The sequence below is a fragment of the Pristiophorus japonicus genome, chromosome 13 (assembly GCF_044704955.1).
Source record: "Pristiophorus japonicus isolate sPriJap1 chromosome 13, sPriJap1.hap1, whole genome shotgun sequence".
In the NCBI taxonomy this organism is placed as follows: domain Eukaryota; kingdom Metazoa; phylum Chordata; class Chondrichthyes; family Pristiophoridae; genus Pristiophorus; species Pristiophorus japonicus.
In genome coordinates this window covers 21026429-21048466 of record NC_091989.1, presented here as the reverse complement: position 1 = coordinate 21048466, position 22038 = coordinate 21026429, and the positions used below count along the sequence as shown (strand labels likewise).

The following is a 22038-nucleotide window of genomic DNA, read 5'->3' as shown; positions in this document are numbered from 1 at the left end:
GCTAATGTTGGTGCGTCGGTCCTCCATGGGGATTTGTCGGATCTTACGGAGGCATCGGTGGTATTTCTCCAGCGACTTGAGGTGTCTACTGTATATAGTCCATGTCTCTGAGCCATACAGGAGGGTGGGTATTACTACAGCCCTGTAGACCATGAGCTTGGTGGCAGTTTTGAAGGCCTGGTCTTCGAACACTCTTTTTCTCAGGTGGCCGAAGACTGCACTGGCACACTGGAGGCGGTGTTGAATCTCGTCGTCTGTGTCTGCTCTTGTTGATAAGAGGCTCCCGAGGTATGGGAAATGGTCCACGTTGTCCAGGGCCGTGCCGATCTTATTGAATGGTGGAGCAGGCTCGAGGGGCCAAATGGCCTACTCCTCTTTCTTATGTTCTTATGTCTGTGGATCTGTACCTTTAGCGAGAGTCACTGCACTAGGGGTGGGGCATGGAGAAAGGAAATTAAACCACAATGATCAGATTTTTTTCTGCAGTCTCTTCTGTTCAGCCAGCTGGGTTGTTAGGACTTGATTTGTTTTTCCCCTGCTGAGAATTGTCATGGCAGAACTTTGCACTACAGCATTTTTCTCACTTAAGTAATGAAATTGATGTAATTGTGGGCTGGCATTACAAAGGGAGTTATCGGCAGTGACTAAAAAGACATGCTTGGGGTCCTAAATCAGGAAGCAGAGTGCTGTAAGAAAGTGACTAACAGTCTTCAGAGTAATCAAAGAGATAGTTGCCCTTTTTAAACAAAAGGAAAGGTTTATATATGTATCTCAGTGAAGCAAGTGTGTTCATGTGTATCTACTACTGCAACTTGTATCTAAATAGCACCTTTAACATAGACCATCCCAGGCATTTCAGACACGCGATGGAAAAATGTATACTGAGGCAAAGGAGAGATGAGAGAGTGTCCAAAAGCTTGGTCAAAGAGGTGGGTTTTAATGAATATCTTGGAGGAGAGGAAGGTGGAGGAGTTTAAGTAGTGAAATCCAGAGTGTAGAGTCAAGGTATGGTTAGCGCAGGGTGAGACGGTTGCACAAAAGGTTTGGATCAGAGAAATAGAGAGTTAAGGGAGGAGGTTACAGGAATAGAAAAGGCAGAGCCCATGGGAGGGGGAGGGGGGGGTGGGTGGGGGGAGAAATTAAACATATGAGGATGACCATTTTAAATTTGAGCTATTGTGGGAGCAGGAGCAAAGTAGGTCGATGCAGACATGGGTGTATGTGTGTGATGGAATAGTTCATTGGCAGCAGAGCTTTGGATGAGCTGAAGTTTATGGAGAGTAGAAGATAGTTAGCCTACTAGGAGAATACTGAAGTAATTGAGTCTTGATGTAACGAAGGCATGTATGAGGGCTTCGGCAGCGGATGGTTGAGGTAATGGTGGAAGTAGGCAGTATTACAGAGGTGGGATAGGCGGTCTTTGTGATGGCGAGTATATGTGGTCAGAAACACAGCTCTGGATTGAACAGAATAGCAAGGTTGCAAACAGTCTGGTTTAGCCCGAGACAGTGGCGAAGAAGTGAGGCGAGAAACGAGGGCGAGAGTACAGAATTTATGGCAGTGGCTGAAGATGATCGTTTCCGTTTTCCAAGTATTTTAACTCGAGGAAAATTATGGTTCATCCAGTTGGATGTTGTCGAGCTGTCTTGACGGCAGTGAGGTTGGGAGACGGGGTGGAGAGGCATATCTTGGTCTCATCAGTGTACATGTGGAAGTTGACTACGTATCTGTGGCTGATCAGGACAGAGGAAGAGGAGGGGGCCAAGGATAGACCTTTGCAGGATTCTGGATGGTGTGGTGTTGGGAAGAGAAGCCATTGCTAGAAACGCTCTAGCTGCAATTGGGTAGGTTAGAAAGGAAGCAACTGAGAGCTGTCTCACCGCGCTGGATAACAGTATCAAGGCATTGCCGGAGGTTAGTGTGATCAACTCTGTTAAGGGCTGCGGAGAGGGTGAAGAGGTATAATGCACCATGGTCACAGATACAGAGAATGTAACTGAGTAAATAATGGACACTGAACATTTTTGTCATATTTGGGTTTCATAATGTAACATTACTAAAATAAAAACCATAATGCTTCAAATGTGCAACAGGTTAGTCAGAATCTGTAGAGCGAGAAAAGAAAGGTTAATGTTTTAGGTACAGACCTTTGTCAAAACTGGGTCTCTACCACAAAACATTAACCTGTTGTTTTTCTTCTCTTCAGAGGCTGGCTCACTTTGTGTATTTCAAGCATTTTTCTTTTATCTCTGTGTGACATCTTTACTGGAGTCTCTGCTATTCAGCAGTAAATTAATTCAGTGAGACCCTAGCAGCAAGAACTGGTAACTCCCCGCTCTAATGTTACAAGGACAGTATGTGCAAAACTATTCCTTGGGTGATTAAATAGGCTGATTTGCATTGAGGGCAAGGGTGAACTTTTAGAGCCTGAATGGGCATTTGGCAATCAATGCTTTGCTGTGTCCCTTCTATCTGTGTTCGGGCCAATGTTTAAAAATCCAGTTAGGTTGCTCTTAATGGATCCCATACTTTCCAACAAGTGAAAACCAGTAGAGGTTCAGATTGACACTAAACATTTAATAGAAATAAAGGTGGCAAATGTGGTGGTTATTGCTTGAACAGAAGATTGAGGCAACTTCTTTGAATTACTGTGCCTGCATATATATTGATACGGTGAGATGAAGTGAGCTGGGAGGTGGCTCATGTGGAGCATAAACACTGACATTGGCCTGTTTCTGTGCTGTAAATTCTTTGTGATGCAATGTATATCTATTCTGCAATTATGAGGGAGGTTGCTTTATCCTGGTTTTATTTAGATTTTGATTGCTGCATCTGCCAACTTCAGCAAATTATTCGACATGTGAATGTCTTTGCCATTGAGGGTCACTCTGCCAGTAAAATTCACTTGCTGCAGGGCTAGGGCTGTGGCTGCAGCTCATAGCAAGGAGTGTGTCTGAGCACAGTGCTGCCAGCATGTCTAGCTGTGGTGTGTTTCATAACGTAAGAATTTGGAGCAGGAGTAGGCCAGTTGGTCGCTCGAGCCTGCTCCGCCATTTAATAAGATCATGGCTGATCTGATCATGGACTCAGCTCCACTTCCCTGCCTGCTCCCCATAACCCTTGACTCCCTTATTGCTTAAAAATCTGTCTATCTCCACCTTAAATATGTTCAATGACCCAGCCTCCACAGCTCTCTGGGGCAGAGAATTCCACAGATTTAAAACCCTCAGGAAATTCCTTCTAATCTCAGTTCTAAATGGGCTACCCTTTAAACTATGCCCCCTAGTTCTGGATTCCCTCACGAGTAGAAACATCCTCTCTGCATCTACCTTGTCGAGCCCTCTCAGTATCCTATGTTTCAATAAGATCCCTCTCATTCTTCTAAACTCCAATGAGTATAGGCTCAACCTTTCTTAAGTCAATCCCCTCATTTCCAGAATCAACCTAGTGAACCTTCTCTGAACTGCCTCTAATGCAAGTATATCCTTCCTTTAAATACGGAGACCAAAACTGTATGCAGTACTCTAGGTGTGGCCTCACCAATACCCTGTACAGGTGTAGCAGGATATCTCTGCTTTTATACTCCATCCCCTTTGCAATAAAGGCCAACATTCCATTTGCCTTCTTGATTACTTGCTGTACCCGCTTACTAACTTACGTTTCATGCACAAGGGTACCTCTGTACTGCAGCATTTTGTAGTTTCTCCATTTAAATGTGCTTTTTTATTTTTCCTGCCAAAATGGATAACCCCTCACTTTCCCTCATTATACTCAATCTGTCAAATGTTTGCCCACTCACTTAGCCTGTCTATATCCCTTTGCAGGTTTTTTTTGTGTCCTCACAGCTTGCTTTCCCACCCATCTTTGTATCATCAACAAACTTGGCTACATTACATTCGGTCCCTTCATCCAAGTCATTAATATAGATTGTAAATACTTGAGACCCCAGCACCGATCCCTGTGGCACCTCTGGTCTATATTAAGCTTCTGTGTTAGTAGCCTTCCTGTGTTAAGGGAGGGGAAAGGACTGCAAGAGCTATAGTCATTTTGATGTATTCTGATCAGCCTCTAAGTAACCATTAGGACCAACTAACATTCTTAAATCCCTCCCAACCAAGAAAAAAGTACTGTGTAATTTTAACCCAAAAGTTCAGAATGAGCTATCCCAGTAATGAACTAAGGCTTTTCCCTCAGACACCTTTTAATCCCAATGCTCAGCACCATGTTCATGTCCATTATTTGCCACTTCTGAGACAACCTAATATTTGTTCAAACAGGCAGTATTGATGATGCTGTGGAAACTGGTTTAGTGTGTGTGTGTGTGTGTGTGTGTTGGTGTTATTAGAGGTACAGTCACTTGTGGAATTTAATTCAGCTCCTTCATGCTTTCAGACCTAGCCGGTTCCTTCAAGCCAGCTCCACAATGAGGTTGCAGCACCAACTGCTTAAATATTTTAGAAAAATAGATATCTTAACTTTGTTTTAAATAAAAATGGGTTTTGTGAGCAGCTCATTAATGTAATTTTTAAATACAAGTTTTACCTTTTTCTGCATTCAATGCGAGGGACGTTGGTGCTGGCATTGGAACATTTTCTGATCAAGCAATTCCAGGTTGAGTTTGATAGAGTAAAGCTCTCCCTATACTCTGTTTTACCGCAGCCTTGAGAAAACTCCTTACTGCCCCAGTGTGGCATTTCAGTTTCCCACACGGGCCAATCCTTTGATGCCTCTGAAATTAAGATTACCATTGAATATAAGTGTCTCATCACACATCTCCCAAACTTTTTGGAAGTGCTTCATATATGGTTAATTACTTTGAAGTGCCGTCATTGTTCTGTAGGTGAACATAGCAGCCATTTTGTGCACAGCAATTCCCCATAAACAGCAATGAGTTAAATGAGCAGTTAATCTGTGGTGGTTGTGAGAGGAATGTTGGCCTGAAGGATTACCTGCAGTTCAGATCGTGAGATTGGATTTTCTAACGTCGACAGGAGAATAAGCAGAGGGGGGCTTTAATTTAATGTTTCATCTGAAGGACAGCACCTCCGACAGTGCAGCATTCCCTCAGCACTTACACGCAAGTGTTAGATTAGATTATTTGCTCAAGCCCTAGATTGAGTTTAAACCCACAATTGACTGAGTATTACCAAGTGAACCAGACAGTGCTAAAATAGGGGCAAGTATCTGCTGTGAGCCCCTGTTCACTTGAAATTGGGGTGAGACTGCACAAGTGCTCTTGCTGCTAACCAGCAGACAGAGGAGACTTGCATCTCCTCATTCGAGACTGAATTTGAAAAGATCTCTGGGGTGAAAGTATCTAACTCACTCCACTACTTAATTCCCCAGTGAGTTTTTAATACAAAGGATAGACTGATTCTGGATGTATTTTACTTGGAATGGAAGTACAAAGTAAACTTTTGGGTTTGTGGTGATAGAGGATCTTCTCTTCCCCTTTTGCTCAAGGAGATGCATGTTTATTTGTAATACAGTACTTTGATTTCTGAATAGCAATTTGATGAAATTTGATCTTTAATGTCCAATTTTTAAAAAAGAATGTATTACCTTTTAACTTTGGAGCAATGTTGCTTTTGGGAGCTCTTGTGATTCTGCAGGTCCCAAAAGTGCTTTGAGACAAAAGCTTCTCAGTTCTTTTTGTAAACTGTGCAGTGGTTCCAGCAAAGTTGGCAAGTTAGATCTAGGGTACAGTGGATTTAAATTGTATAAGTTAAAAGTAGTTACATTTGTGCTAACATCGCTACGTGCACTGATGGGTCACATGTCAATATTATTGATGTTTTGACCTGGTCACCGTCTCCAGTATACAATTATAATGAATTTTGATTCAATATATTATTGAATGATGGAGCAGCACTGAGTTTCTTATTGATATGTCCTTACTATACAGTATACATGCACATGAGGCCCATACTTGAGAGAAGGTCACTCACCTTTATTACCAAGGCCTCAAGTGAAGAAGGTGGGTGGAGCTTTCCCTTTTATACCTGAAAGTCCAGGTTAGAAGTGTCTCTTACAAGCTCACCCCCTTGTGGTCAATGTTCTCAAGGTGTGCAACTTAGGTCAGCTTATACATGGGTTACAATGATAGTTGAATACATGACACTTATGTCAATGAACCTGTCAGATTCAAGCAGGTTAGGTGAGTGGGCAAATGCATGGCAGATGAAATATAATGTGGATAAATGTGAGGTTATCCACTTTGGTGGTAAAAACAGAGAGACAGACTATTATCTGAATGGTGACAGATTAGGAAAAGGGGAGGTGCAAAGAGACCTGGGTGTCATGGTACATCAGTCATTGAAGGTTGGCATGCAGGTGCAGCAGGCGGTTAAGAAAGCAAATGGCATGTTGGCCTTCATAGCAAGGGGATTTGAGTACAGGGGCAGGGAGATGTTGCTACAGTTGTACAGGGCATTGGTGAGGCCACACCTGGAGTATTGTGTACAGTTTTGGTCTCCTAACCTGAGGAAGGACATTCTTGCTATTGAGGGAGTGCAGCGAAGGTTCACCAGACTGATTCCCGGGATGGCGGGACTGACCTATCAAGAAAGACTGGATCAACTGGGCTTGTATTCACTGGAGTTCAGAAGAATGAGAGGGGACCTCATAGAAACATTTAAAATTCTGACGGGGTTAGACAGGTTAGATGCAGGAAGAATGTTCCCAATATTGGGGAAGTCCAGAACCAGAGGTCACAGTCTAAGGATAAGGGGTAAGCCATTTAGGACCGAGATGCGGAGGAACTTCTTCACCCAGAGAGTGGTGAACCTGTGGAATTCTCTACCACAGAAAGTTGTTGAGGCCAATTCACTAAATATATTCAAAAAGGAGTTAGATGAGGTCCTTACTACTAGGGGGATCAAGGGGTATGGCGAGAAAGCAGGAATGGGGTACTGAAGTTGAATGTTCAGCCATGAACTCATTGAATGGCGGTGCAGGCTAGAAGGGCCGAATGGCCTACTCCTGCACCTATTTTCTATGTTTCTAAAACAATCCCCACTGTCTTAGATAGGAGTAGCTTTGACTGTTTCGACTCCCAGTCTTCCCACTTGATCTTGATTTTCTGTACATTCTATGCCAAAAGCCAAAGGTTGAGCAAGCCTCCCTCTGTCGCTGATGCTTTCGGTAGATAGAGATGTTACATAGGTATGCAAATTGGTGTACTGAGCTCAGCTGTGTTCCCTCAATGCAGAGTGAAAGTGGTGTGTACCATTGATGAGATGCTGGCTAGAACAGAACCTCATTTTTCCTCAGACTGATGGTCTATAGGTCTCAGCTGGAGATGCATAATATTTGCTGATCTTGAAGGTGTCCTAATGGATTCCTTTTCTCTGTTGTGCTCCTCTAAGGAAGGACTGCTCAGCTTTTGGTTGTGAAGAAATGCACTTGGGCTAAAAGGGCCTCAAGATTGCTGGCTTTTTTAATTGTAGCTTTTGCTTGTGGTCTGCATAAATTGCACTGAACTTGGATGTAAACTCCTCCTCTGGTCTGACACCATGGCAGAGCAGAAGACGCCAAATAGAGAGTGCCCAAAGTCACCCTCGTTTGGCAATCTCACATCTCAAAATGCAATCACATAGCTGTCAAGTCACACTGATAAACTGGTCAGGAGTTTTCACAATCCTCACCTGCGTAGTGTTTATCAGGTTGAGGGAGACCATGAACAGGTTTTTCCTGTGCTTTCATTTTCCTGAATTGGTGTCTCAATCCGCAGCAGTTCACTTGGATCGAAAACCGAACTGGGCCTCGGGAGGGACATTGTTCAGACGATCCTTGCATCAGACCGGAGCGAGATGTCTCTGTACTTACCACAGTCAGAACGTTTAACCTTTATCTTTGTACAACAGACTCATCTTTAAACTGTAGAGGAAGCATCTCCCCATCCCATACCTGTAAGAAGATTCTGAAGTGGTGTTTTCTAATAGTTGGGCCGGAGTAGTTTGAGTAGTTCAGCTGGAATGGCACCTGAACCTGGTGACTTGCCATTCTTAACTTGATTGGCTTTGTGTATTTCATTGAGAGTGATGAGTTTGGAGAATTTTTTAATTCTTTGTTTTGGATGCATACATTGTTAAGGGTCTGTTGAGCTCCTAAAATACTTGACTCAAATCTTGTAATTTGTGCTTGAGTATGGCCACCTGCACTCCTGTGGGGAGGCAATGCTCGACTGACCTCTGTTACCAGGCCGAGAAAACTGGGCGATTATGAAGAGGAAGAGTATTTCACCGAAGATGCAGCGAAGGATATCATCTGGGCATTTCAGGAAGAGCTGAAGACAATCGATCACACGATCCGGGAACGTAATCGGAGCCTGGCCCTGGAATACTGCCACCTGAGTCCCCGGAACACCGAGAACTGCATCAACCTCTGAGGGGCCGAGCGGACCGGCTGAGGGAAGGCCGTTTGGATACCCCCCGGGACCCCTGATGGTTTCCTGGGGCAATTACTCACCACATCGGCGGGGTGAGGGGGGGGGGGGGTCCGAGGGTCTATATGGATATTCCTTTTGTATGAAAGGACCCTTTTAGACCCTTTCTCACTTTAGTTCCAGTGTGTATCGAATAAAATGACTTGAATCACCAAAAAAAAAAAAAAAAAAAAAAAAAAAAAATGCTCTGAGATGTGCACACCATTCAGTCTACCGTGGATTTTTCAGTCATACTGGTTTGCATACAATTGAATTTCCTCCACTTTCTTTTCCCACCAGAAGTTTATATTTATTGTGCCATTTGCTTCGGTTGAGTAGTATTGCTTTTTGGTGGCGTAGTTTGTGTCATTCTTTCAGTCGAGGATTCTTTCAGTCGAGGTGAGCATTACTTTTCTCATCAAGAATCCCTGTTTTCATCAAACCAGTCCTGGTGATGACAACTGGTGCATTCTATGCTTTTAACTAAGGTTGAATAGTCAGTCTCTGAACTTTGTTCCATCAGCTTCCACTTGAGAAGTTGTTTCATCATTCTGTCATTGCCTCAGAGTTCTTGAAATAAAAGTAGTCACAGTTTAACAGTATCTGAATTCATCTTTATCGTGCTCCAGAATTTGAGGCTCTTACTCTGGGTCTGCAGGCATTATTGGTTCACTGTTCTATCTGCTGTGACGTAGCAATGTTTTAAGCAGAATCTTTAAAGCCAGACATTGGATAAACAGTGCAGATCATTCCATTATAATGGGTTGGCATCTTATTTGCTATTTGTAAATGCAGCATTTGGAGTAACGGTTAGGCTGTGTTGTACTGTGTGCATTGGGTTGAGCCTGGCAAGGTATGGCTGATCCCATGTTGAAAAATTCCTCCTTTATCCAGATTCGAAAAGTTAGAGACAGTAATATATCTGACAATTAACTTTTTTTTATTGTTTCAAAATATTCATCTTGAAGCTTCATACAGAGCAGTACATGTTAGCCCTACATCTAAAATCTGCGTGTAGAGCTTATCCACGCCTGTTCCGCTACCTCGTCTTGAAGGTGAAGTTCCTACGGAGTGAATCTCTCTTTATACCATTTTCTTTCATTGTCTAGTTCTTGCTGGATTCAACTTTACTGGGTGTTTTACAACCCTTGGGTTATTGAACAGATTGCTGGACAATTATTGCGGGGGTGGGGGGCGGGGTTGGTGTGGTTCTTGTGTGCTGCTGCATTGTGTTTTTGCTCTTCCCCAATATAGCCTTTGTTGTATAAGCCTTTGATGTCTTATCTCTTGTAATCTCTAGTAAAATGAACCAATTCCTTTATTTATACTGCAATAATTTCCTCCTTTTACACACTCTCACCGATTTGTAAAAAGCCAATGGGGCCAAAATTGCCCGCGGCCCGTCTAGGGGCGGCAACCTTCCGGGTCAGTTAACGCCCGGGACGGAAGTCCTGCTGCCGGCGTGGAATTGTCCATTGCACCCCTCAAACGAGGCAGAGTGCTGTCTCAGGAGCTCCACCTCGTTAGAGGGGCGGTCCAAAGCTCTGCGGGTACTGAACAGGTCAGTGCCTCGCTGCTGCTCTGCATAGCACTGATGCACCACGATGCCTCTCCCCTTCATTTAAAGGGGAGGGCCACTGCGGACTCTGCATGGCGCTTTGGTAGCCAGTAGGGACAATCCCGACCGGGCCAATGGTCCGGCATGCAAAGCGGCGTGCCGGGCTGCATGATGGTGGCCTGGTTGAGACGAGGGCCGCCATTGTCGAGCCGACAGAAAAGTGAGCTGACAAAAACTAATGCTGGCCTGTGATGCACATGGCCTTCCCTTTTAAGGGGCGCCCTGTGCCAGCCTTTCATCCCACGGGGCAATTTCCCCCGCGGGGCGCAAAGGGGTTGATGCGGGGAGGTGAATGTTTGGCATGCACGGCGATTACTTAATTGTCGGGTGTGCTCTGGCCTGGGGAGCAAATTGTGCGCACGGCACAAACTCCAAACCGCCTCTAAAATCTCGGGCAATTTCGCCCCAGGCACCACTGCTGCCCGCCCCCAGGTAAAAAGGCAATTGCGCCCCGTTAGCGCCTACCAGCTGTGTTGATGGGGCGCAAAAGGGCAATTTCGGCCCCTATGTGTTTTAACCTAATTCTCCTTTTCGCTCCATATTGTATCATTAATGCCAACTAGCTTATTTATTTAATAATCTATATGTGCCTATCCTTAGAGTATAATGCCTTCGGCCCTGAAATTCCATCTTCATAGAATCATAAAATGGTTACAGCACGGAAGGAGGCCATTTGGCCCGTCGAGCCTGTGCCAGCTCTCTGCAAGAGCACCTCAGCTAGACCCACTCCCCAGCCCTTTCCCTGTAGCCCTACAATTTTTTTTTTTTCTTGCAGGTACTTATCCAATCTCCCTTTTGAAAGCAGTGAACCACTTGCTGCGTAAAAAGAGTTTTTTTTAATGTCACCTTTGGTTCTTTTGTCAATCACCTTAAATGTGTCCTCTGGTTCTCGACCCTTCTGCCAATGGGAACAGTTTCTCTACAGTTTTTCTCTACTCTGTCCAGACCCCTTTTCTAATAAGGTTATCAGCGTCGTTGTAATCAAAAGATAGAATTTGCGAGCACACAATTTAAATCAATTCTGTCGACATTAGCTGTTCTGTCTTTGTTCTGCATTAGTGTAACACAGAAACATATCTATATTCTGAGACCCTGTCCATTCACAGAACAGGCTGATCTCAACATGACTAAACAGACAGCAGTGCAAAGTCTAGATGTTTGGATGCTTATTAATCATGGAGTCTGATTCCTCACCTGGACAAATCTTTCTTTAACAGGTCTGTTGGGAAAGGTAACAGCCTGAGATAGTGGGCTTCCCCAAATGGGGAGTAACCTCCTGTTCGTATTGGAGACGTGGAATAAAGATGTTTGCTGTATGTCGGGTAGTGGGATTGTCTAAGATGGGAAAAAAATTCCAAATACAAATTTAAAAGCAATATTTAATGGCGATCTCTCCTCCAGTGCAGAATGCACACGCTGGCTGTTTAGAAAGTCTAGATGTTTGGAGCAGTGGCGATTCACGCTTATTCACATGACCTGGAATTAAATTAAAACTTGAAGTTTCTGATTTATGTTGGTAGCTGGAGGATAGAAAGACAAGCAGCCCAAAACTGGAATTGGGTAAACAACAATTGTTTCTCCCCAGTCAGATGGAAGACATTTTGTCCTGAATTGGGCCTGTTTGATGGGTTCACTTATGAAAGATTTTCCCATTGCCTTTCTTCCACTTGGCTTTTTGTGGTGTTAAAGGTGAGCTTTTAGGGCTTAGGAAATGGAACACTTTTTCAATTTCGGGCACCAGAAAGAGCTGGAAGCAAAGCTCGATCTACTCAACCTGAACCTGAGGAGCATCTCCTACTGGACTCATAGGGCAAGTCTGCAAAGGATCCCTCATTATTAAAATGGTTCCAAATCCAAGAGTGGGATTGCCACCTGTCTGGTATCGGATCAAAGTCCAGTTCTTGAATGATCAGTCTGAAAATTTCTAAAATTTATATGTTCTTTTAAATAGTCTTCCCTGACCCCACCCAATCATCTTCTGATGAGGGAGATAATTAAGATGGGAAGGTGAATCGGGGAGGTAACTTTCAACACAAAGTACTCCTGTCAGCACACACTCCTGAAACATGTACATAGGTCCACGTAGATAGGTCCACGTAGATAACCTTGGTGTAAATATCCTGCACCCTCGCACACACCGACAATTCATACGCTGCTCCTTTCCTAAGCCACTCCAGTGACCTTTGTTGATGTGAATTCTTATGCGAGGGACAATCAAAGCGACCCCATTGATTTTAATGGACGTCACACTTCGAATCTGATTTGAGAGCCAATTGGAATAGCTTTGCGAGACTGCTTCAGCTCCATCAGTACTCAGCCAGTAACCATTTTCCCTTGGGTCAGATGGTCTCTGGTCAGCTCCCAATCCAGGCGCACAGGTTGCCTTCCGTTAAACAGAGCGGTCTGATTCATACACAGTCCACGACCATAACCAGCATCACTGGACTGGCTCAGGAGGATCAGAATATTGGTCTCTGAGGCATAGGATTTAAGGATAATTCCACAACAATCTTCATTGTTTTCAGTGCATCTTTTCAGGGGAGAGCGGTGAAATATTTTAAATAAAAAGTGCTTTGCCTTTTCCTTCCAGGCAACTTTTTTTTTTTGGAAAAATAAAAATCAGAATCATAGAATGGTCACATAACGGAAGAAGGCCATTTAGCCTGTCGCGCCCATGCCAGCTTTCAGCAAGAGCACCTCAGCTAGTCTCACTCCCCTGCTCTTTCCCTGTAACCCAGCAAAAGGAACGAGAGAGTAAGAAAAAGTCATCCCTAAGCTGGATTTGCTCACCTGTTACTGGTAGAGAGGTAATGACAGAGGACTGGGAGCACTTCACCCACTTACCCGTAGTTGGTATACAGCTTAAGGAAAAGGGGTGAAAACATCTTGTATACTCATATTACGGGAAAAGTGATTAAAATGTTTTTAATATTTTGGAAAATAGTTCGATCATTTTGTCTTGGCTTTTTCACAAGAAAATAAATCACAATTTTAATTCCATCAAGAACAGCACCTCTAAATGTAGCTGATTTTGAAAGAAACCATTTGAAAAATCACAAGATGGGTCACAATTATCCCATATTTTACGGTTCCAAACTCTGCCTTTGAGTGACTTAACCACATATTTTCATGATGTTTAAAGACAATCTCAATCTGGGTTGCACAAGCCCTTGCAGCTGATTAAACTTGTGTTGCAAATTGGCATTCATTGCTAATTTGCACCGCAGTCATATCCACTTATCTACGGAAAGACTGAGGAGTTTTTCTTTCTTCTGATTATTGATTTGAAAAACTCTTGAATCTTGTCTCCCCCTGATTCTGCTTGAGGCCAAGATTGCACCAGGCTGACTTAACAGCACATGTTCCCACCAAGTTCTTTAGTGGGGCAGCACTCCTTGTAACCAGGAGCAGATTCTTCAAACTGACTGAAAATTCAAGGAGTTTGAAAATACAAATGGAGCTTACGCAAGCAATCATAGGCCACTGAGCAACTTCAATTGGTTGACAGCAATGCGCATTTATCATGACACATACCCTGAGCTGGAAGGGATTAAAACAACAGTAATTATTTGAAAGCAATGTTCACACCAGTGTTGTTTCCAATTAGCTCACAAATAAAATGAAAAACTAAACATGACTGCAGGCGGGGGAGGGGAGAATTCCTTACCAGTAAAGGGGTTGAGGTGTCGCTGAAGCAATCTGAAGCAGAATGGAGGGCTGGATTTTTGGGGCGGTAATGGCAGCAGGGTGGTCCTGATGCCGCCTGGAAAAAGTTTGTGCCCTCGTCTGTATTTAAAAAAAAAAAATCGGCAAAAAATGAGGTTCCATGATCGGGGGCGCAAAACCAGGCATTGCACAAGGAAGTTTTTGCACCCCAGCCGAAAATCATGGCGTTAAAGTTCTACATTTCGTGCATGCGCAGATGCGTTTCAATTTTCAGTGCCCTGCAACATAACGTTGTCTATTGTATGGTTTTCATTTGGTAGAGGGAGTATTTGTTACTTTCTTGCAGTAAAAATAATGATTCATCCTTTGCCATTGGTGTCTTGTGTATCATTCCAACGTTCACCGGAGATGTGCCTTTATGGGGGCACTTAGTGTGTCCAGTATTAGCTCCATACCTCAGTTTCCTCCATTTAAGAGAGCCGATCCATTATGAGCTGGCGACGTGCAACTCTGGCAGCATCTCCATGCTACCTCCCCCGTGGATGATGTGGCTATCCAATGGGGCCTTGCCAGACTCCTTGTTTTCGCCCTCTTCCTGAGGTGGGCCTGCAATCTCCACTGGCAATGCCTGACCACTCTTGATGGCCAAGTTGTGCAACATGCAGCACACCACAATGAATTTGGAAACTTGTTGAGGGGAGTATTGAAGGCTGCCTCCAGAGCGGTCCAGGCATCAATCTGCCATTAGGATATGGCATATCTCTGTCAGCACTTCCTTTTGGAAGCGCAGGCTTCTCACACACTGCTCCTCCGAGAGCTGGAGGTATGAGCGTTGGTGCCTGTAAACCTGAGGGGTAAGCCCTCCTCCCCAAACGTCTTCAGCCTTTCCTCATCTGTGGCCTGACATGGCCGAGCCCTCGTTGTATCCTGACGCCGCTTACCAATAGCATGGAGGATGAAACGCTGGCAAACTAGTAATACTCCCATTAAATTCTTTCAGTGAAGATGTAATGACACTATAATAGCAGGTACAACGTCCGGAAACCTCGTTGTCGGATTTTTCCGGATTTCGGACCACGATGTTAGCAATCCTTGCGGACCCTCTGCACCGCAGCCCCCCGGCACTGCATTTTTTACTGGCTTTTTACCAGTTTCTTCGTCCCTCGCCACCCGATTTCGCCATCTTGGTCGCCTCAAAAATGTCCGGTTTTCAGACTGCTGGATTCTGGACGTTGTACCTGTACCACTATCAAGACAGATTCAAGCAACATCACTCGATGTGGCCTGTGATATAGGAGCTTCCTCCCTCAGATTACACATGCTGCAAATACCGCCTACTGGACCGAGGGAACGCCTGATTTTTCAGGGAGTTTCCTGGGGCAGGTGTATAATGGGGCGTTGGGGCCTAATTTTGCATCCGGAGTGCCAGCAGAGCGTTGCACGACGATTGACGTCATGATCTCAGTGAAACTAGAGAGCGGGGCGGTAAGTTTTTGTGCTGCCGCAAACCCTGAGCTGAATTTGCCGACGGGACGGTAAAAGCTGGCCGCTCACCATTACACCTAAAAACACCTTTTCCGCCCCTCCGGGGCGCTACCAGAGGCACAGGGAGCAGAAAATCAAGCCCGGCCCTTCTTACTTCACTCTTCGCAAACTGCCCAAGTTCTGAAAACACAGAATTTGACAACTTGACACCTGATCATGACATTGCCTTGCCCCATCCTGTTCCCAGTTTTATTTTTGGGTTGGCACCGTTACTTAACAGGGCGTTTATGCTTGAACATTGAAAAGCTATACTTGATGTTTTAGCTTGACCTGTTCTAACTCCATGTTGAATTTTTTTAAATGGCTGCGTCTATTTGTACTAACTGAAATGCAGCCATTTCTCTCATTGGCTCTCCATTTTCACATGACCTGTTGCTGATTGGTCCCCTTGGAGGATAAGCCACACCCTGAAGTTCCTCTGGAATGTGTAACTGGAACTGCCTAGCCCAAGTTCTGAGTGACTTTCCAATTTGTAATTCGATCCATTTTGACTTCAGAGGCCACAAGATAGATCTGTCCAAAAGCCACTAGGCAAAGTTCATTACCCCAGCGCAAGTGCATCCCTCCGCCAGCTGAAGACCCTTACCCCAGCACGTGTGCTGCCTCCCCCAGCCGAAGTCCCTTACCCCAGTGCTAGTGCATCCCTCCCCAGCTGAAGTCCCTTATACTAGCGCAAGTGGTGCCTCTTGCAGCTGAAGACCCTTACCTCAGCACATATGCTGTGTCCCACAACCGAAGTCCCTTACCCCAATGCGTCCCTTAGCCCAGCACGTGCTGCCTCCCACAGCAGAAGTCCCTCACTGCAGCGCAAGTGCATCCCTCCCCCAACCAAAGTCCCTTACCCAAGCGCAAGATCTCACCCCCCACCATAGATGGGGCATTGTGTGTGGATTGTTAACAGGTTTATTGGGTATGAAGTGAATGGTGACAGTGTTGTGACTTCTAGATTTCATCCACCCCAACGATGTCCTTTGAAACACACGCACCGAGCTTGCACGAACCAGGGGGTTGGAAGAATGTGATCTGTCTTGAGTGCCCCCTCTCCCCTCCGATCTCTTTCTCTCTTCCTCCCCCCCCCCCCCCCCCCCAAACCTCTGTCACGCCACCCCCACAGCGCTCTCCCTCACTTGCGCACTCTTTCCCCCCCCCCCCCCCCGCCAAAGCTCCTGCTCTCTCCGCCGCCCCGTTCTCTCTCCATCCCCTCAAATCTCTCGTTTCCCCCCCCCCCCCCCCAAAAGCGCTCTCTCCCCAAGCGGCTCTCTCTCTCTCTCTCTCTCTCTTTCCCCCGCCCCCTCCCAAAGCAGAAGCTTGCGCGCGCTGCGAGTGGCTCGGGGCCCGCTTGGTGCTGCGGGTGGCTCAGCGGATGCGTTCGGCCGCTGCTGGGTGGCTCGGAGGCAACGTGTGGTGTTGGATGCATGTGCAGAAAAGGGTTAGTGGGAATTGCGCTGGGGGTGGGGGAGCGGTGTTGGTGATATTTGTCCTAACTAACTCTCCTGTGCATGTGCCTCAAGGGAAACTTAGTACAAATAGTTATTCCTTAAAAAAAAATATACCCCTCCCCCAGAATGATTTGGCCCCAGTGATGCAGTTCAAATCTAGCATGATGCCATCATGTGGCTCATGTAATGAAGCAATGGTCAAATGTTGACTGATGCGGAATACAATGGAAGCACCAGTTGGATAGTGCCTTGTGCGAAGGGGTTACCTGCAGTGTTGCCCCAGGATTCCAGTGAAGTGCAGTGGCCCATGTGTTCATTCTCAGTACCGTATCTACTTGAAAAACACCCAGTAGTACAATCAAATTTTATTTCCAAAATAAATTGCATCTGGAGAGAACATTTTGAGCGGAGCAACACTTGAGGTGAAGTGCAATTAACAGCATTTCCAGCTGTTTAACTAAGAGCATTGTAAAAGAAGCATATAACTCACTGCAGTATATTGGCATGTGTAAGTGTGTTTTCCCCCTAGTGTTCTGGTATCTATACAGAAAGTATGTCTCGTGATGACATTGCATTCTAGAAATGCATAGTTTTTAAAACTGTTGAACCTTGGATTTCTTGGCCAGTAATTCACTTATTTTGCCAACATGTGTCAGGCACGAGAGCGGAGGCATTGATCAGCTAGTCTTTCAGTTTTAGAAATTTGTGCCCTGAATTAGCAGATCTGAGCCAAGGTAGTGGGTAGTGTGCTGCAGTTAGCATTTGGAATAATTGGCCAGTGTTTCCACTCCTGTTTTATTATCCACTGATCCCTGCTGTAAAGAGTGCCTGTGGGGGTGACGAGTGAGGACAGGGCTTCTCTGTAATGTGTCCTGTCAGTGATGATTCCTTTTATTCCTCTCGCCAGTTCTCTGCTCTCTCCTGAAGATATTAATGTATAACCCTGACAGTGGGGAAGGAACCATGACCAAACCTAATTCTACCCTCCCTTTACATATTCTTCCAATAAGATGGTGCTCGGGAATTGTGGCTGATTTTCCCTTCTTTAACCCATGGGAAAGTGAAGCTTACTTCAATGCCCCCACTGACGTTCTGGCTGAGATCAACTAATCTATACATACCAGGGCTCAAAGGGACCTTCCTGCTATCTCTGGTTCCATGTACATGGTGCACTTACTAACCAATCTATTGCGACAGCTGTCAGTGGATATTCTGTTGTACATCTAGGATGAATGTAGATACGTTCTGAGGAATGACAAATATCGAGGTACATAATATGAAGAATGCGGGTGTGTAATTCATGTGACCAGCAGGATCAAGGAGAGAGGAAAGTTTAATGTACTGCACAACATGTTGGAAGTATCACTTTGAAGTACTGAGTGTTTTACTGGTAATCTGCCAGAGAAGCTGGCTATGCTGGTAGCTGTTGTGCGTTGCCGTATACTGTGTCTTCACTCCATCATCACTCTTTGTTTTAGTACCCTTGTGTTGCCTGAGTACAGAATCCCAGCAGGCCTACCTGCCTAACAGTAAACTTACTATTCAGTATATATTTTACAGAATAGGGAACAGCTGGCAGTGAGTTCAAGGCTGTAATTCGGGTCCTGCTGACGCCTGCGTACTGCTCAGTTTTCACTTTTGTGGTTTGGCATCTGAATGGCTTAATTTTGAGTCATAGGCTTGTAGTGCACTGCCAGCCTTTGTATTATCCTATATTAATGGTTTCTAATACAGCACGTGTACAGGGCAGAACAAGTTATTTGCATTGTAAAAGTTTGGTAACAATGACATTTGGTTAGTGTGTTAATGAACTAGAATTGAGTTAATTTTTGTCTTAATCAGCTGTCCGTGCTGTCACCAGGCTTATTTAGGGGTTGGTACCAATACGCTATAATATAAAAATGCTTAGGTGTTGTGCGATATGCCGCCAGTGTGATTATCTTAATCACCTCATCAGTGATCTGTAACTACCCATACTGCTGTTACACAGTTTAAAGTCGTATTTGTAGAGACAAATTCTATAATTGTACTGCTGGGTGTTCACATCAGAAAAATTGTACCCACAAATACACGTTATCAAAATCTTGGTGACAACACTGTTGGTTTTCTGCAATGTGGATGGGGTAGGTTGTGGAATGAAGTTAAAAATCCTGAACCAACAGGAATTATCTACTTTGGTAGGAAGAATAGAAAAGCAGAACATTTTTTAAAAAGATGAGGGAGTCTAATACATGTTGAGTATTCAGGAGGATTTGGGTGTCCTTGTACACAAATCACAAAGTTAACATGCAGGTACAGCAAGTGATTAGGAAGGTAAATGCAATGTTGGGTGGGCCACGTCGTCCAACACGAGGCTTCCAAAACAAGCACTCTATTCGGAACTCCGACACGACAAGCGAGCCCCAGGTGGGCAGAGGAAATGCTTCAAGGACACCCTCAAAGCCTCCTTGAAAAAGTGCAACATCCCCACCGACACCTGAGAATCCCTGGCCCAAGACCACACAAAGTGGAGACAAAGCATCCGGGACGGCGCCGAACACCTTGAGTCTCTACGCCGAGAGCAAGCTGAAGCCAAGTTTGAACAGCGGAAGGAGCGTGTGGCAACTCAAGCACCTCATCCACCCGTCCCTTCAACCACCATCTGCCCCACCTGTGACAGACACTGCAGGTCCCGCATAAGGACTCATCAGTCACCTGAGAACTCATTCTTAGTGCAGAAGCAAGTCATCCTCGACTCCGAGGGACTGCCTAAGAAGAGAAGAAGAAAAGGTATGTTAGCCTTTATTGCAAGGGAGTTGGAGTAAAGAAAAAAAGACTTTCATTTATATAGCGCCTTTCATGACCACCGGATGTCTCAAAGCGTTTATAGCCAATGAAGTACTTTTGGAGTTTAGTCACTGTTATAATGTATAATAGTAAGGAAGTCTTGCTGCAATTATTTTGGGCTAACCTGGGGTACTGTGCAGTTTTGGCCTCCTTACCCAAGGATATACTTGCCTTAGACGGGTTCATTAGATTGATTCCTGGGATGGAGGGATTGTCCTACGAGGAGAGATTGAGTTGAATGGGTGTATATTCTCTGGTGTTTCGAAGAATGAGAGGTGATCTCATTGAAACTTAAAATTCTTACAGGGCTTGACAGGGTAGCTGCTGAGAGTCTGTTTCCCCTGGCTGAAGAGTCTAGAACTAGGAGTCATAGTCTCAGGATAAAGGGTCAGCCATTTAGGACTAAGATGAGGAGAAATTTCTTCACTGAGGGTTGTGAATCTTTGGAATTCTCTACCCAGAGGGCTGTGGGTGCTCAGTCGATGAGTATATTCAAGACTGAGATATAGATTCTTGGGCAAGAAGGGTTGGGGATAGGGCAGAAAAGTGGAGTTGATTTAGAAGTTCAGCCATGGTCTTATTGGATGGCAGAGCAGGCTTGAGGGGCTGTCTGGCCTATTCCTGCTCCTATTTCTTTTGTTATGTTCTTACAGCTTCCAGGGATTGCTGCGATGAATGATATACATACTCATTAATTTCTGTTGGACAGTCTTAATAACATGTCTCAGGGCTTACTAACATGTTTCAGGAAATACCTGAGTATTAGCAGACCTGCATATGGGAAAAAGGGCTGTAGTCACTGTGCAGTCACTGTGAAGATCAAGTGGATTGGCAATAGTTTCACATAACTTCTTTGTATAAGCCTGTTACTATGAAGGGTATAAAGCTTTCCTTTTGAAAATTTGTTTTGCCTCTCCTCCTCTGTGGTTGTGTGCACTGTCTGATATCCATTGATACTGGCTCTGTTATAGTGACTGCTTGCCTCGGCTGATGGCACTCTTGCCTCAGAGGTTGTGGCTTCAAGCCCACTCTCTCAAACTAGGCTGTGACCCCAGTCCCATTTTGACAAGTGCTGGATGAAAGGTTAAACTGAGGTTTCATGTGCTTGTTCAGCTGCATGTTAAAGATTCCTATGTAGGTTGACCCTTCCTTATCCAGTACCCTTGGGACCTGGCCTGTTCTGGATTAGGAATTTTTCCATACGAGTGATGGTCATGTTAAATTGGAGGTACAGGTACTGAGAGGATATTGGGGCTGGGAGTGCAGCAGAAAGATCATTGGGGGCTGACAGTGGGGAGGTGGATCACGTTGTCAGGCCAGCGATTGCAGGAGTCGGCAGCGAGGAAGGACTTCAATTTGTTCATGGAGTTTCTGCACGTGCACCACCTGGTGACTGGGAATGGATCAGGAAGAGGGGTAGTTCTGGATAAGGGAGGTTCAACCGGCACCACTATCCGCTCGAGAGCAAGGAGTTCTCCCCAAAGTCCTGGCCAACATTCCTCCCTCAACCATCCCCATCAAAACTGAAAACTGGCACTGCTCTTTTTGGGATCTTGTGCATGCAGTGGCTGCTGTATTTGCCTACGTAAGTCACTGATGGAATTTAGAATGTTTGGGTCATGTAATGGCACTATATAAATACACGTTTTACTAATCAATGTAGAAATGAGCCATGTAATCAGGAGGATTTTAAGTTTGATCTGCATTTGTATCGAGTGAGCTGATCTCAGCCTGAGTATCATTTGGGGTGCTACAATTACTCAGGCTTGGGTTTCTGCTTCTATCCACTCACTTCTTCTGGAAAGGATGCTGGTTGAAGTGCCAGATAAGTATGTGATCGGGCTCTGCTGTGACGCTTGTGCTTGCAGCAAATCACTTGCTGGCACTTGGTCTGGGATCCAGCTCCTTGCCACTTGGTTGAATAGCACTCATTCACACCCCAGCGTGAACCAGTCCCTTCAAGAAAGGAGGGCAGCAAGAAATGGTAATGCTGTTGAGAATGGCACCAAATTTGTAATTGGGTTCTTCCTGTCCTTCGGCTCAGAGGTTGGAGTTGCATACAGGATAAGCCACAGGCTTCCCGAGTAACACCACCACAGCCACCATCTAGAATGGCAGGATAATACTTTCTGTGCTGTTTATTTTCCTCCCTACTACAAGATCTGTATGAAAGCTGGTGAAACCCACTGCAATCTTGTTCGAATATTGAGGTGCTTCTTGCTTACATAGTCAATCGGGTTGGAGCAGACCCAACGTCTGCTTAAATCGCCCTCCAATTGTCAGTTTAAACATAAGCTGGGTTCCACATATGTTCTACCATAACATAACCCTGCCACTGTGCTAGGTTTAATATTGAGGCACATTGAAGGCAGTGTAGTATAAATCATCACCAGATTCCCAGCTTCATATGTTCAGTTGTATACTGTATATACTTTTTCCACCCTTTCGTTATTGGGGGCGGAGGGTCTTGGCACAAGCAACACAAATATGAACTAAGATGATTTGTTTTTCAGTAGGTA

The 22038-nt window shown here is 45.0% G+C and overlaps 1 protein-coding gene across 2 annotated transcripts in view; it reads left to right on the top strand.

The window, feature by feature from the left end:
* ube2h (ubiquitin-conjugating enzyme E2H (UBC8 homolog, yeast)) overlaps nucleotides 1–22038 on the top strand; it is a 156241-nt gene that overhangs the window by 116999 nt on the left and 17204 nt on the right. The gene's annotated exons all lie outside the window — the stretch shown is intronic.